This window comes from Lithobates pipiens, unplaced genomic scaffold (assembly GCF_037356315.1).
Source record: "Lithobates pipiens isolate NorthernLeopardFrog02 unplaced genomic scaffold, aLitPip1_a1.2 Scaffold_18, whole genome shotgun sequence".
Taxonomy (NCBI): Eukaryota; Metazoa; Chordata; class Amphibia; order Anura; family Ranidae; genus Lithobates; species Lithobates pipiens.
Window position 1 is genome coordinate 169,251,159 of NW_027507758.1, and position 16,642 is coordinate 169,267,800.

A 16,642-nucleotide genomic window follows, 5' to 3' on the forward strand; every position below is an offset into this window, starting at 1 on the left:
TAAATTATCTATACAGGTTAAAACATCCCTTATTAGCAAATGCTAAGTTTTTTTTTTTTTAATTACTTTAAACATGCAAATTACACATTTTACACACAAAAAAAAAATTGTTTTTGTTTTTTTATTAGTAGTTTAGTACATGTCACTTTGTGTCTGCCTGCAACCTGTCCCGTTCTGCCCCACTGCTATTCTAACCCAATGTTGTGTTATGTTCAGTGCAGGGGAGAGGAGCAATCTACCCTGCAGTGGGACTCCCTCAATGAATAAATGCTTGTTTTTGCCTAGAGTACTCATCTACGCTGGTGGCCGACTCTCTCCACTTCCCTCTGACACTCTGGGCTGTGGGCAGGCCCCTGTGTCCTGACTTGCAATGCAGAACTATTCACTAAATTCACTTAGTAGTAAGCGCTGCACTGTTTTTCACATTAATGCAGAACTATTGGTCTAGTATTGAAGTGATGACTAGTGATGGACGAACTTCCGACGGGACGTTTTGCGAACGCGAACCGCGGACGCGCCCAAAAGTTCACGAACCGCAAAGTTTGTGGCAGGCCGCATTGACTTTAATGGCAAGCGAACCTTAAAAACCTACAGGTCATATTTTCAGCCACAAAATACTTACTAGATGTGCACACATAGTCCCACCACATGGACACTGACATAAAAAAGGATTAAGTGAATCTGGGATCGACAACGACAAGCATTCTTTTTTTTTTTAATCTGTGGCATTTTGACAATTCAGGAGCGCATGAAGGCCATGGAGGAGAGCAAAGGTCAGGGCAGGCTATGAAGATGGTGCAGGAAATGATAATAGCTAGTGATTAAACTGACTGCCCCTGCTCCCCACAGGGTCCTGTCCCTACACTGACAAAAGACAGCTGCAGAATCAGTCAGCAGTGCACTCAGCAATCACCAGCACAGCAGTGCACCAGAACCCTATATACTGTACACCTATACCAGTCCTTAAAAGCCTCTGCGGACCTAGTAGCTAGTGATTTGCAGACTGTCCCTCAGTCCCTACACTGATAAAGGACAGCTGCAGAATCGGGCAGCAGTCAAGTATAATATTCTTTCTATATTTGAAAGAAAGTAGATTATACGTGTACAACCCTATATACTGTACACCTATACCAGTCCTTAAAAGGACCTTTGTGGACCTAGTAGCTAGTGATTTGCAGACTGTCCCGCAGTCCCTACACTGACAAAAGACAGCTGCAGAATCGGGCAGCAGTGCACTCAGCAATCACCAGCACCCTATATACTGTACACCTATACCAGTCCTTAAAAGGACCTTTGTCGACCTAATAGTAATAGCTAGTGATTAAACTGACTGTCCCTGCTCCATACAGCGTCCCGTCCCTACACTGACAAAGGACAGCTGCAGAATCAGTCAGCAGTGCACTCAGCAATCACCAGCACAGCAGTGCACCAGAACCCTATATACTGTACACCTATACCAGTCCTTAAAAGGATTTTTGTGGACCTAATAGCTAGTGATTTGTGTCACTACAGTCTCTCCCTGCTCCACACAGCAACCTCTCCCTACACTGACATAAGACAGAATGTAAAATGGCCCCCAGATCAGGTCTATTTATAAGGTAGGGGGAATGTCCAATTGTCCATGTGCTGAAATGTCTCAATTGGTTGTCCTGCACCCCATGATGGATGTGTCATCATGGGTCAAAGTTCTTTCACAATTTAAACGCATATGTCCGCCGGGCGAACAGCGACAGAAGTGTGCCAGTTTGGCGAATCGCGAACAAGCAAAATTCGCCGTGAACTGACCGCAGGTGCGAACCGCAAGGCCATCTCTAGTGATGACATCAGAGCTGTGATCACCAGCCTTAGCCCTGAATAGAAAAGGCTTGAGGGAAGAAGGAGCCTATGGGAGTAAGGTATAAATGTAAAAAGTGCTTTTTACGGATACCCTAGGCAAAATTAGCATGTTACCCTGTGTAGTGTGGGGGGAACCTTACTGAAAGGAAAGATTGTTCTTTTACTCTGAGTAGAACTAGTACTACTACAGTAAATTTTTCCATTTTGGATAGAGTAAGGTAGGGTTATAACCCCTGTCAGATTTTTTTTTAGCCATCTGTGATGCTTCGGATGATAGTCACAGAGCTCAATGTCTATTTATACTCTTACACTGCTGGTGTCATTACAGCAAAAACAAAAAAGCTGCAGAGAGCCGCCCCCCATCCTTGTGGCTGATGGTTGCCTTCAGGATTGGATAGGGATCAAATTCAGGACCATCATTCGCAATGCAAGTTTGCATGTTTTTACATTCTTACATTGCTGACATTCTTCAAGGTTGAGACTGATTCACTACTGCCATTCCCAGGAGCACATGTGCTTTTACAATATAGAATAGATGCATGTGGAATAATCACATTTTATAAATTGCAAAGGGAGGCATTTACTATGGTAGTATGCAGTAGCCCACAGTAACCAGCAATGAGCTGCTGAATACACTGTCATAGTACATACACTGGTTAGGAACCTTTCATGTCTTTGGTACTTTCTGAATCACTAATCTTTAACAGTTGGGGTACACGTAGATGAGTGTTCTTGTCAAACACGGCCATTTCTACATGAACAAACACATGTGGTTGAATGGAAAATGCAGCTTGATTATGGAAAAAAAAGACCTACTGTACTTTGAAATAGGACGTGTTAAATCCGAAGAAACACAAAGCAATGCGGGTTAAATGTAGCCTCTGTACACTTCTTCACTGAAGTCAATGGGAATTTGCTGACCCGTGTTTCAGACACACATCAAACACAGGAAAACATGAGCCCTTTTCAAGATTAGAGGTTATGACATCATTCTGACTTCCCTGATTTTCGTTCCCTTTCCACGTTAGTGTCTCACAAAAATATTGAAGCCATAGCCAGCATGGCAAGTAGCATTTTTTTTAAACCAGGGCAGAAATGGCTCATTATTTCTATCATCACCTGAGCACGTTCTAGTCCAATGTCATTATGGCATTAGGTGCCAGGGGAGAAAGATATCAAGAACTCCCTTTCCAATTTCCATCCATCTAGAACATACAGAGGAGACATCAGGGTCTCCATATAAAGGATCAGCCACCAGCCATGTACACCTTCACCAGGGGTTGAAAAGCCCCCCTGTGGAAACAGTGAAAGTCTAGTGAAAAATAGAAAGATTAAACAAAACAAAAAAAGGAATACATAAAAAATACACACACAACATTCACACAATTAAAGCTGAATGCTAGGTATGGATTTTATATCATGGTTACATTGCTCCAGCTTGGAACAATGAAAGTATGCATATCCCGTACTTGTGGAATACCCGTGGAAGGTAGAAATCACTGTAGTAATTTCTTCTAATACAGTGATCCTAGCTGTCTTTCAGGTTCCTTGCCGAGCGGCTGCCCAGCTGCATAATGAACACAGGAGATCACTTGTTTGGCATGGGCACCTTTCACAAAATGGCTTGCATTCCTTTTAATGTATATAAGGCATTCTCTGATTGGATTGGGTGTAGAGCACAACGTCACCACTCCACCTTTTCTAATTAGAGAATACTTCAGACCACCTCTAAAACTGCCACTGTGAGTACACCCTTAGGCCTCATGCGCAATGGGTGCTTATTCCCAGCATTTTGATGGGTGTGGGAGGGACAGGCTAACTCTGTGACATTCTGAAAGCTGCTGTGGCTGGACACTGCACCTAGTGGTACTTACTCAGTTTGGTGTATATTGCTGGAGAGTTTTTTTTTTTTTGGGAGAGGGCATGTGATCAGCACAGGGCCAATCAGCACTGTCCAGACGGAGGGTCAGGAGCCATGCAGCCTCATCAAACAGTCAGAGGAGAATGAAAACTCCTTTTATAAGCTTTATAAGCTTTAACCAGTGCTCGGGTGAAGTCACAAGACTGCTATATACTGGTAAAGAGTAAAAAAGTATTTAGCGGTTTATATTTACTAAAATAATTGCATTCCATGTACTGCGAGAATACTGGGGGTTATTTACGAAAGGCAAATCCGCTTTGCACTACAAGTGCACTTGAAATTGCACTGAAGAGTAGACTGGAAGCATGCTGTATATACTATCACTTTATTGAAAATGCTCCCACAGCTCCACCAAACATTTTGTTATGCTTGGTAAGAAATTTCACATGTACATAAAAATACCTTGCTACAAAGATGCTTAATTAAACTGGCCCACCTACAGAAGCACCGCTCTGCCCCCTGGACAGTAGTACTTATGATACCTGTGCAGTCATATATAAATACAACAATATAATCACACTCTAAAAGCAGCCACATGAAATTATGAAATATAGAAAAACAATACTAAAAAACACACTCTAAAACATGTAGTCCTTTAAAATATTGTAGGGGCGCTCTTGTCAAATTAAATCCAATGACAAGCTTCAATATACAGTCATTATATGAGTCAATTGGAACAAAGCAGATCTGTTATAACTTGTGTTGTGATATGTTGAAAACACCTTCCACCATACAGTACACTCACCAGAAATACAGTAGTAATACGCCTTTAGTTATAAAAGTTTCTCTACCGCTCCAACCAAAGCTTCCACCAAATACCAGTCACGCTGTATAGGGCTCCAGTAAAACCATATGAAGGAAATAAATTATCCACATAGTGTAATACTGCATAAAGTTTTTATTAAGACCAGAAAAAAAATCTTACAAGCTATGCGTGCAGAATTCAAGTTATCTTGAAGTGATAATAAAGTACAATGTGCCTGTATATTCACCCGGTCAATGTTAATGAAAGGAGAGAAACCGCTGTGTACACTAACGATCCACTTCCTGGTTACTCGGCCTGTGGAATGCACGTGTCACTTCCGGTCTGTAAGGAAAGGCTTGCTGGGAGCAGTGGTTCCTCAGCGGTCCGTGCGCATGCACGTTCGCGCGCACGGTTACCAGCGGCAGGCCGACTATTTAAACCTTGTTCTCCCCTCAGCTCTTGCTGCTTGATCTACAGCGTTCCAGTGATTGCCTTCTGACCTGATCTGATTCTGTGTGTTTGACCCGGCTTGACCTGTGACCTTCCCTGCTCTCTGCCTGCCTCTGATCTCTGGCTTGTCTACGACTCCGCATCTGCCTCATCCTCTGGTCCATCTGTGACTATCCGCTACCGATCCCGGCTTGCTCCACTACCCTGTCTTTGCCTCCTGCATTTGTTCCTGTAACGATCGTCTGGTTTGCCTGACTTCCCTGTGTGCCTGTTCCTGAGGGTCTCATCGCTCCTGTCTGCCTTACTACCCGCTGGCTCCTGGCTCCTACTGCCAAGCACTGCTGGTCCAGTTGCAAGCTTCCTGTGTGCCCTGCTGCCTGCTGGTTCCTGTCTCCTGCTGCCAAGGCCTGCTGATCCTGATACAGCTTCCTGAGAGCCACCTGATCCATCCATTGGCTGTTGATCCTGCCAGGCACTCGTGCTACCTTCGACTCCCGCGCCTCCTGTTTCCTCTATCAGGGGCCGCGATTCTGGGACGCAAGAGAGGTCTCCTGCAATCTGGACTCACCACTAGGTACGTGACACAGTCAATGTCGTAGATCACTTCGTTGACGCGTTTCGTCACTTCCTGATTTCGTTATCACTCCAATAGGCAATACCTAATGTGGGTTCAATAGCAGGGTGATTATATTTACCTGTGTGTCTCTTCTCTTGCATACAGGGTGTTTAGTCATAGTGCATGAAATTCCAGCGGGGGCACACTCTCCAGTTCTGCTGGCAGCAGCCTGTAAATTTAAAAATGAGAGACAAAGGTGCTGCAGCTAGACGGGGCTATACAGTGCACTGTGTGATATTTACTTTAGGGCCATATACACCCAGGCATGATTGCCGTAGCACAAACTGCTTGCATTCCATGCATTCATCTTTGGGTGCATCCTACCCTCACACTGATCTTCCATCTTCACTGTGGGCATGTGAAGCCCACTAGCAGTCTCTTCTGGGATATGGTAATGCTGGCTACCCAGCATGCACCCCCCGATCTCGCACGTGCACAATATAGACAGGGCGTAGCGCAAGATGCAATGACTCGCGATGCCTGTTGTCTCCTGGAATTGATGTCACGCATATCCCAGGAGACATTACAAAGCCAGAAATGATGCTGACGGCCGCGGCCGTGAAGGAGGAAGTCAGAATGCAAGAAAGCATTACTACAGTAAGTGGTATAAAAAAAAAATTATATGCCAGATTGCAATCACTGCACACTTTACTGCTGGATGACAAACACTTAAAAATGTGGGTGGAACCCCGCTTTAATGTCTCCACAACACAACATGCATTTTTTGTGTGTTGTATGAAATCATGCACGTGCTACACACGTGTGAATGGGGTCTGTACACACGGTTGGACATTCCGACCACAAAATCCATCGGATTTTTTCTGACGGATTTTGTCCGAAATACCCAGCATGCACCTCCTGATCTCGTGCGTGTGCACTATACACAGGGCAGGACGCAACGACTCACGATTCCTGTTTTATCCTGGGATTGATGACACGCATATCCCAGGAGACATTACAAAGCCGGAAATGACACTGGCGGCCGCAGTCGTGAAGGAGGAAGTCAGAATTCAAGAAAGGATTAGCGGTAGAAAAAAAAAATGATATGCCAAATTGCAATCACTGCACACATTACTGCTGGATGGCGAAGACTTAAAAATGTGGGTGGAACTCGACTTTAATGTCTCCACAACACAACATACATTTTTTTGTGTGTTGTATGAAATCGTGCACGTGCTACACAACAATTGTGAATGGGTTCTAACAGATGAAAACGCATATTGCTAAATTTGTACCAAAAATACAATTCTAGTGTACAGGTACAGCAATATATCGATAGCTTTTCAATACGTTTTTTGTAGATTATAGTACATAACATAGGAACAAAGTCGGTTGATTGGTTCTTAAAGAGGAGTACCCCTAAAAAAAAAAAAATTTTAAGTCAGCAGCTACAAATACTGCAGCTGCTGACTTTTAATAAACGGACACTTATCTGTCCCAGGGTCCTGCGATGCAGGGGAACGAAGCCCCGCTCGTTCCCCCCTCCGCTCAGCGGCGCCGGCATTCTAACTGAAGCCACAGCCGGGCACCCACTGCTCATGCCCGCATGCCGTGATTGGCCGTGCAGTCATCTGGCAGCTGTCACGTTTCCCAGATGACTGACAGAAGGGAGGGGGCAGAGCTGAGCCCTTCCTGCGCCGAGGGGAAGTGACGTCAAGAGCCCAGGCACTGAAGGAGGCAGACTACAAGGAGCCCCCTAGCAAGATGCATTTAGAGGTGAGTTCAAAAAAAAAATTCCAAATATTTATTTTTATATTTTTTTTAGGAATTTTGGTGATTATTCGTTTTTTTTTTTTATGTGCAACACCACTTTAATATGCCCTAACTTGTTTTTTACCTATTTTCTGTACATGGTCTGATCACATCGAACAATTTTAAATGAATGCGTTGGTGCTGATCAATCTTCAAACCATATTTTTCTGCCAGACAGTAAATCGATGGACAATACAATCATATAAAATTGTTCTGTTTATTGCCACCACTACAAAAAAAAAAAAAAAAACTCTACCTGCTAGGAATTTTTTTTAATAACTTTAAAGCCTTGCTCTAAATATTTCAGTTGTATGATTGTTATCCTGCAGAAAAAAAAAATCTTTAATAACAGTGGCGGACTTCTCAAGGACTGGAAGAAATAGTCTCGGTGCTTAGAATTGGCAGTTCTCCAGAGACGTATCCTACAGCCTCAACCCTTTGGCTGGGGAGTGGAAGGGAAGGAAAAGGAGGGGTAGGTCTTTTCTCTGGATCAGCTGCTGCAGCAGAGGGTAGGGCCAAGAGGAGGGGTGAGGAGTCAGTACAGTAGCTCAGGCTGCATGGTAGTGAGTGCCTTGGTGCTGGGACTGAGAAGAAGCAGTGCTGAAATCATAAGCCAACTAGAACTGCACAGCCTGATCATAGGACATTGTTTCATTGAAGATTTGTAGAGGCTCTGCAGAGCAGACTGTGCATTTTCTAACTTGCTGGACTGGGATCTCAACTAGAACAAAGAAGTTTCTCTTGTTCTTCTACGCCTTTCTCATTGGGACATCCCTGCAAGGGTGGATTATATGGATAAAGAGTTGGACATAGAAAGGTAAAAATTCATGCTTGTATTATAAATACTTTACCCTAAAAGAAATTTGTTTTATAAGGACGCTAGCTGATTTTCATCTGATGAAGAAATAGGGGTACAGGACATTAAATGTGGGATTAGAGGATTCACTAAACTGACAGGTCCTGTCTTGCTCTATTGCAGTCTATGTATAGAGTCTCTGCTGCAGCTGGAAACTATAGTGTTCTCTGCTTCCAACAGGAAATCCTCATCGTATTTACAGGAAAATCCGAGCGAAGACAATACATTTATAGACGCTTTTAGGAGTTCATTTTCCCTGTAACAAAGAGCAATCATTCAGTTCATTGAAACTTAGTATAAAAGATCCAATCACGCCCATTTTCTTTGGCAGGAACTGTATTTCATTTAAAATATAATGCTACTAGGTAAATATTCGCTCAGAACGCACTGTTAGTAGTTTCATTAAAAAGGTTTAAGATCGCATGCCCCGTATGAAGTTGCTGTGGAAGAACGAGCCCTTGCGTATTCCCACCTGAGCAATTTGAAGTGCGTTTGTAGAAGCGCTTTTTTTAACGCTTGACACTCAGATTTCTTTGTGTGTGTTCACATCTGAGCCCAAAATTTAGAAAAAGTATGGGGCATGATCGCACGTTTTTGGCCCCAATAAATTTCAATAGGGGCGCTAAGAAAAAAAAAAAACATGCGTGATGTTTGTTTTTAGCATTTCACACCTTACAACCTTCTTCTCTTTCCATTGGCTAACACAAACACACTCAAGCCTAAGACCCCATACACACTATTAGATTTTCTGAAGATTTTGGTCTTCAGATTTAGCAAAACCATATAATAGGAGGTCAAACCTTAATGCCGCATACACACGATCTGAATTTTCGGCCAGCAAAAGACCGATGAGAGCTTTTCATCAGAAAATGCGACAGTGTGAATGCTCCACCGGAATTTAGCTGGCCGAATTCCCACCAGCAAAAATTTGATAGCATGTTCTCAAGTTTTTAAATCGGAAATTCTGATCGCGTGTATGCAATTTCGACGTGCAAAAACTCATGCATGCTTAGATTCAACTAAGAGATGGAAGCTATTGGCTACTAGGTATTGAACTTCCTTTTTCTAGTCCTGTCGTACGTGTTGTACGTCACCGCGTTCTTGGCGGTCGGAATTTGGTGTGACCGTGTGTAGGCAAGACAGTTTGAGCGGAATTCCGTTGGAATTACGACGGGAAAACCATCAGAGCTTTTTCCAATGAGAATTCCGATCGTGTGTACGCGGCATAAGACTTTAAATTTGTATGCAATCAGGCAGGCCCTTGCCCTACATGGTTTTGGTAAATCTGAAGACAAAAATCTGCAGAAAGTCTAATAGTGTGTATTGGACGTAAAACGCACAAAGAAACGCACATATAAATGTGCAAAAAAACTATTGAAAATGGCAATCCTCAAGTAGCCAGTCTAAATCTGTTGCAGTCCATTGTATAAATATGAAACCGCACAGCTTTCTATATAACATTGCATAGATTTGTTTTGCTTTGTGACACTTTTTACATTTATGGGTTTAAAGTGAACACTTAGCCAGTGTTTGTTTGTGTTCTTCCTGTATTGATAATCTAGTGTAATTGGTCCAGTTTCAGTCTGTTATCTTGTTGGCTCCAATAACCCTGAGTCATGTAATCCAAATCTCTTCTGACGGCTTAGTTGAGACAGGTAATGATTGCATTTGCATTGTGAAGATTACTACTTTATGTTTATTGTCTGTGTCTGCAGTGTGTGAAAGGCATCGTCGGCATGCCAGGGGTACAACATTACTTGAACGCACCTTCACTCTGTATGATGAGGTCATTTCATTTAGAGCTTAGCTCTGATCTGTTTCACTACAGTTGATAATTGTCAGCTGTCACTTTGGGTTAGCCCGGTTTAAGTCTGAGTGTGGTCAGATTTACAGTAAATCAAGCTAACCCAAAGTGACAAGGACCAGTCATACATGCAAGTAAAATCCACCCGCTAAAAGATCTTTTCTTAAACGTGCATGCAGATTATCATCATGCAGCATGAATGTTTATATCAATGCAGGTGGGAGGGGGTGTTCAGCAGGCACATGCGGTGATGGCTTGTATCAGGAGTAACAAAAACGATCCTCCAAAAATATCCAATGCAGCTGATAACTGCTTCCCTGAGATCTGTCAGTTGGAGGCGTCAGGTGCAGTCTGTCGGCATCCACACCAATGACAGTTGTGGGATCAAACAACAATCACCTCATGTTAATGGGTACCTGTATTTTTTGCATGAAATATCTGGTGTTGTGAAGTTTATTTTTCTCTTTTAGATACTTATACAAATGGACAATACTGTTTAAATTATTATGCCAACTTTATATTTTATTGACGAGGGGGTGGGAAGCTGCAATATCAACCAACAGCTTTACCATGTAAGATGAGAGATGGAAATGATGTTCAGTATTTTTTTATTGGTATCAAATCCACATACATATAACAAATAGGTCGTACATATCCCATTACATAAAATAAAGATAAACTCATACAACAAAAGTATTTGGAAAGCGGTCTCTATATTTTAGGGCTGTGGAAATTAAAGATTAATTCCTAGATTAATCGATTAATTTTTTTGATCGATCAAAATTATTCTGATCGGTACTCACCTCTCCGCCCGCTTCCGGGTCTTCAAAGAGTGCCGTCGGAGATCTGGTGACGTCACGGATATCAACGTCACCAGACTCCTCTCCCCTTCCCCAAGTGCCTTTGTCTGCTAACGAAGGGAAGGGGGGAGGAGTCCGGGGACGTTGAAGTTCTCAAAGAATGTAACGCGTATGAGGGAGGAGCTACGCATGACGTCACCTGCTGCTGCCCTACTGAACTAACATGATTGTTGGCTTTACATATTGTATTTTTATCATCTTTGTGAGTAGTTTGTGTTTGAAAACAAAAATGTAATCTTATACTTAAGCGGTGAGCACTTTCTACCCATGACCTGGCGTCCTTGCTGAGATCTAAGGAGACGTTAGAGAAGTTTATGGTCCATGTTAACCCTTTTGATACCCCTTTGCATGACCACCTGTTTGCACAGGGGTCCATGCCATAAGGTGAGAGTGATTAGTTAGATTGGAGGTGGAGGGATCGTAACGCTACTGTGGAAAAAAAATTACTTATGTCAGTGCTACAGTTTGAATATAAAACGTATTTGTGTGAACTGTGATGTTAAGTCATGGATTGTGGAGACTAACTAATGTTGGGTGATTGTATATAGTATATACCACATTTACCACTGACTAATGCAGAGTTACAATGCAAGGAGATCAGCTAAAAGTAGTAGGATCTGTATGTGCGTTATAATTAATCGAAATTACACAATTAATCAATTTAAAAAAAAAGATGAATCGAACACGAAAATTTTAATCAGTAACAGCCCTATTATTTAGTCCACCATCCTTCAAAATTACTCTTTCCACTCAACGGCAATCCTCCCAATTCCCCATAAAAATCCAAAATCAGAACTCTCTGCTGTATAATATCACTTATTCAAGCTAACCTTCTCACAAGTTCTTCTTCTAAATAGCTCCGTCAGTCTGGTCACTCTTGATCCCCAGAAGGAACAAAATTGCTACAAATGTTAAAGCTACACAACTACCCAACAAATGTCCAACCCCACAATTCTATTCTAGCGTCTCTTTACCTTTCTACACTTGAATAAAATATGACTTCAATTTGGAATAGAAGTCCCACACTTCAAGCCATGAGACTCATTGACATAAACCAGATGTGACCAGAACTGTGCGACTGCGACAGAGTGAACCAAACATAAGTAGGTGAAAGTAAATTATTTTATTAAGATAAATGCATATAAATGTGAATACACCACCGATACAAAACAGAGTGAGAAAACCAAATAACTACAACAGTGACAACAAACCAACCAGTATATACAGTATCTCACAAAGTGAGTACACCCCTCACATTTTTGTAAATATCTTATTATATCTTTTCATGTAACAACACTGAAGAAATGACGCTGTGCTACAATCTAAAGTAGTGAGTGTACAACTTGTATAACAGTGTAAATTTGCTGTCCCCTCAAAATAACTCAACACACAGCCATTCATGTCTAAACTGCTGGCAACAAAAGTGAGTACACCCCTAAGTGAAAATGTCCAAATTAGCCATTTTCCCTCCCCGGTGTAATGTGACTCGTTAGTGTTGCAATGTCTAAAGTGTGAATAGGGAGCAGGTGTGTTAAATTTGGTGTTTTCACGCTCACCTCTCTCATACTGGTCACTGGAAGTTCAGCATGACATCTTATGGCAAAGAACTCTCTGAGGATCTGAAAAAAAGAATTGTTGTTCTACATAAAGATGGCCTAGGCCAATGATGGCGAACCTTGGCACCCCAGATGTTTTGGAACTATGTTTCCCATGCTGCTCTTGCACCCTGCAGTGTGGGTGAGCATCATGGGAAATGCAGTTCCAAATCATCTGGGGTGCCAAGGTTCGCCATCACTGGCCTAGGCTATAAGAAGATTGCCAATACCCTGAAACTGAGCTGCAGAAATGATGGCCAAGACCATAGAGCGGTTTAACAGGACAGGTTCCACTCAGAACAGGCCTCGCCATGGTCAACCAATGAAAAGTTGAGTGCACATGCTCAGCGTCATATCCAGAGGTTGTCTTTGGGAAATAGATGTATGAGTGCTGCCAGCATTGCTGCAGGGGCTGAAGGGGTGGGGGGGTCAGCCTGTCAGTGCTCAGACCATACACCGCACACTGCATCAAATTGGTCTGCATGGCTGTCATCCCAGAAGGAAGATGATGCACAAGAAAGCCCGAAAACAGCTTGCTGAAGACAAGCAGACTAAGGGCATGGATTACTGTGGTCTGATGAGACCAAGATAAACGTATTTTGTTCAGATGGTGTCAAGCGTGTGTGCCAGCAACTAGATGAGGAGTGTAACGACAAGTATGTCTTGCCTACAGTCAAGCTTGGTGGTGCAAGTGTCATGGTCTGGAGCTGCATGAGTGCTGCTAGCACTGGGGAGCTACAGTTAATTGAGGGAACCATGAATGGCAACATGTACAGTATTGTGACATACTACAGAAGAGCATGATCCCCTCCCTTTGGAGACTGGGCTGCAGGGCAGTATTCCAACATGATGAAGGCCCCAAACACACCTCCAAGACAACCACTGCATTGCTAAGGAAGCTGAGGGTAAAGGTGATGGACTGGCCAAGCATGTCTGCAGGCCTAAACCCTACTGAGCATCTGTGGGGCATCCTCAAAAGGAAGGTGGAGGAGCACAAGGTCTCTAACATCAATCAGCTCCATGATGTAATCATGGAGGAGTGGAAGAGGACTCCAGTGGCAACCTGTGAAGCTCTGGTGAACTCAATGCCCAAGAGGGTTAAGGCAGTGCTGGAAAATAATGGCAGCCACACAAAATATTGGCACTTTAGGTCCAATTTGGACATTTTCACTTAGGGGTGTACTCACTTTTGTTGCTAGTGATTTAGACATTAATGGCTGTGTATTGAGTTATTTTGAGGGCACAGCAAATTTACACTGTTATAGAAGCTGTATACTCACTATATTACATTGTAGCAAAGTGTAATTTCTTCATTGTTGTCACATGAAAAGATAGAATAAAATATTTACAAAAATGTGAGGGATGTACTCACTTTTGTGAGATACTGTATATAGCAAAAGGGGATACCAGAATCATAGTCAAGCTAGGCCAGGGTCATAAACGGAAGGTCAGCAGATGGGGGGCAAGGAGTAAACAGACAGGGACAAGAAGGGACAGGGACATGGAAGGGATCAGGCTGCAGGACAAGGATTCAGGGATGCAGGATCGGACAGGATCAGGTACAACAGGTTCAGGATACAGGAATCAGGGATCAGGTTCAGGATCAGGATAACAGATAACAGGATGCAGGTCAGGGCTCAAGGGCAATACTAGGGCAAGGTGTGTGTGCACTTGCATGGTATTTATATTATTACCGGCTATCAAGCTCAGGTGATGCCCGACTGCAGAAGGTAATATCTGCCACACACTGCCAGGATCCATTCGCCAGTGGACACCAGTTCTGTGGCCCAAAGATGACATAACACCAGCAGGGGAAAGCTCTCCTGACAGTTTGGAACATCTGCTGGTGGACCTCAGTACTGCACACCAAATGATAGATATTACCAGCGGATGGAACCTTTCCTGACACTCATGATCATCTTTATATTCATATATTTGGCTGGAGAAATAATGGATTTAAGAATTACGTTAAAATATGTTGTGCAGTAGAAGTAACACGTTTATGGTCAGATCTGCCATTGGTTATGATAATCAGAAGGATATTTGTTCATCACTATTAGTGATGGCCGAACGGTTCGCCCGGCGGTCGTTTCGCGGCGAATTTCCGACTTTCGCCGTCCGCGGGTTCGAACGCCTTTTTCCGTCGTTCGCCCCGGCGGACTTACGTGTTTAATGTATACAAGAACTTTAACCTTTCGTGACACGTTTATCATGTGTTACAGGACAACCAATTGAGACATGACAGCTCATGGACACTTGGACATTCCCCCTAACCTATAAATACACCCGATCCGGTGGCCATTTTACATTCTTTCTTCTGTCACTGTAGGGAAAGGATCCTGTGTGGAGTAGGGACAGAGAAAACGCTAGCTATTTGGTACACAAAAGTTCTTTTCAGGACTGGTATAGGTGTTAGGTCAGCAGCCTGAGTTTCTTTTGTCAGTTTAGATAAAGGGACAGAGCGCTGTATGCTGCTATTTTAGGGACAGCTCAGCCAGATTAGTCTTTCTTCATCATCATCATCATCATCATCATTAGCTGTTACTATCAGGTCCACAAAAGAGCTATTCCAGCTAATCGTTCCAGCCTACTCTTTTTTGCCAATTTGTATAGGGACAGGCAGGAAGCAGTGTGTCAGGCAGTGAGGATAATTTTAAAGACTTGCTGTTACTATTAGTTCCACAAAGGTTCTTTTCAGGACTGGTATCAGTGGTACGGTAATAGGCTTGTACACGTATAATATTCTTTCTTCCAAATATAGAAAGAATATTATACTTGACTGCTGCCCTTCTGCTGCAGTCTGCTAATCATTCACAACTCACTTGTTCCACAAAGCTCTTTATCAGGACTGGTAACTTGGTCTGTCTAGGGTGCTACGGTACATAGGCTTGGGTGCGGTACAGTCTGCTGTTCTGTAAGGACCGCTATCGGTCCACAATACATAGGGTTGACGTGCACTACTGCTGACCGCTGCCCTATACTGCAGCAGTCCTTCAGCGGTATAGGGACTGACGCACAGTCTGCTAAACACTAATACACAACCTGCTTGGTCCACAAAAGTTCTTATAAGGACTGGTAACTTGGTATAGGGTGCTACGGTACATAGGCCTGAGTGCGTTACAGTCTGCTGTTCTGTAAGGACCGCTATCGGTCCACAATACATAGGGTTGACGTGCACTACTGCTGACCGCTGCCCTATACTGCAGCAGTCCTTCAGCGGTATAGGGACTGACGCACAGTCTGCTAAACACTAATACACAACCTGCTTGGTCCACAAAAGTTCTTATAAGGACTGGTAACTTGGTATAGGGTGCTACGGTACATAGGCCTGAGTGCGTTACAGTCTGCTGTTCTGTAAGGACCGCTATCGGTCCACAATACATAGGGTTGACGTGCACTACTGCTGACCGCTGCCCTATACTGCAGCAGTCCTTCAGCGGTATAGGGACTGACGCACAGTCTGCTAAACACTAATACACAACCTGCTTGGTCCACAAAAGTTCTTATAAGGACTGGTAACTTGGTATAGGGTGCTACGGTACATAGGCCTGAGTGCGTTACAGTCTGCTGTTCTGTAAGGACCGCTATCGGTCCACAATACATAGGGTTGACGTGCACTACTGCTGACCGCTGCCCTATACTGCAGCAGTCCTTCAGCGGTATAGGGACTGACGCACAGTCTGCTAAACACTAATACACAACCTGCTTGGTCCACAAAAGTTCTTATAAGGACTGGTAACTTGGTATAGGGTGCTACGGTACATAGGCCTGAGTGCGTTACAGTCTGCTGTTCTGTAAGGACCGCTATCGGTCCACAATACATAGGGTTGACGTGCACTACTGCTGACCGCTGCCCTATACTGCAGCAGTCCTTCAGCGGTATAGGGACTGACGCACAGTCTGCTAAACACTAATACACAACCTGCTTGGTCCACAAAAGTTCTTATAAGGACTGGTAACTTGGTATAGGGTGCTACGGTACATAGGCCTGAGTGCGTTACAGTCTGCTGTTCTGTAAGGACCGCTATCGGTCCACAATACATAGGGTTGACGTGCACTACTGCTGACCGCTGCCCTATACTGCAGCAGTCCTTCAGCGGTATAGGGACTGACGCACAGTCTGCTAAACACTAATACACAACCTGCTTGGTCCACAAAAGTTCTTATAAGGACTGGTAACTTGGTATAGGGTGCTACGGTACATAGG

General features: G+C 43.5%; 1 protein-coding gene across 2 annotated transcripts in view; it reads left to right on the forward strand.

Moving 5' to 3' along the window:
- The first annotated feature begins 7,852 nt into the window (after positions 1-7,852).
- PLEKHG1 (pleckstrin homology and RhoGEF domain containing G1) overlaps positions 7,853-16,642 on the forward strand; it is a 336,066-nt gene continuing 327,276 nt past the window's right edge. For both annotated transcript variants that reach the window (XM_077486366.1, XM_077486368.1), the window contains exon 1: positions 7,853-8,137. The gene's annotated coding sequence lies outside the window, so the exon portion shown is untranslated. The remainder of the gene's footprint in view (positions 8,138-16,642) is intronic.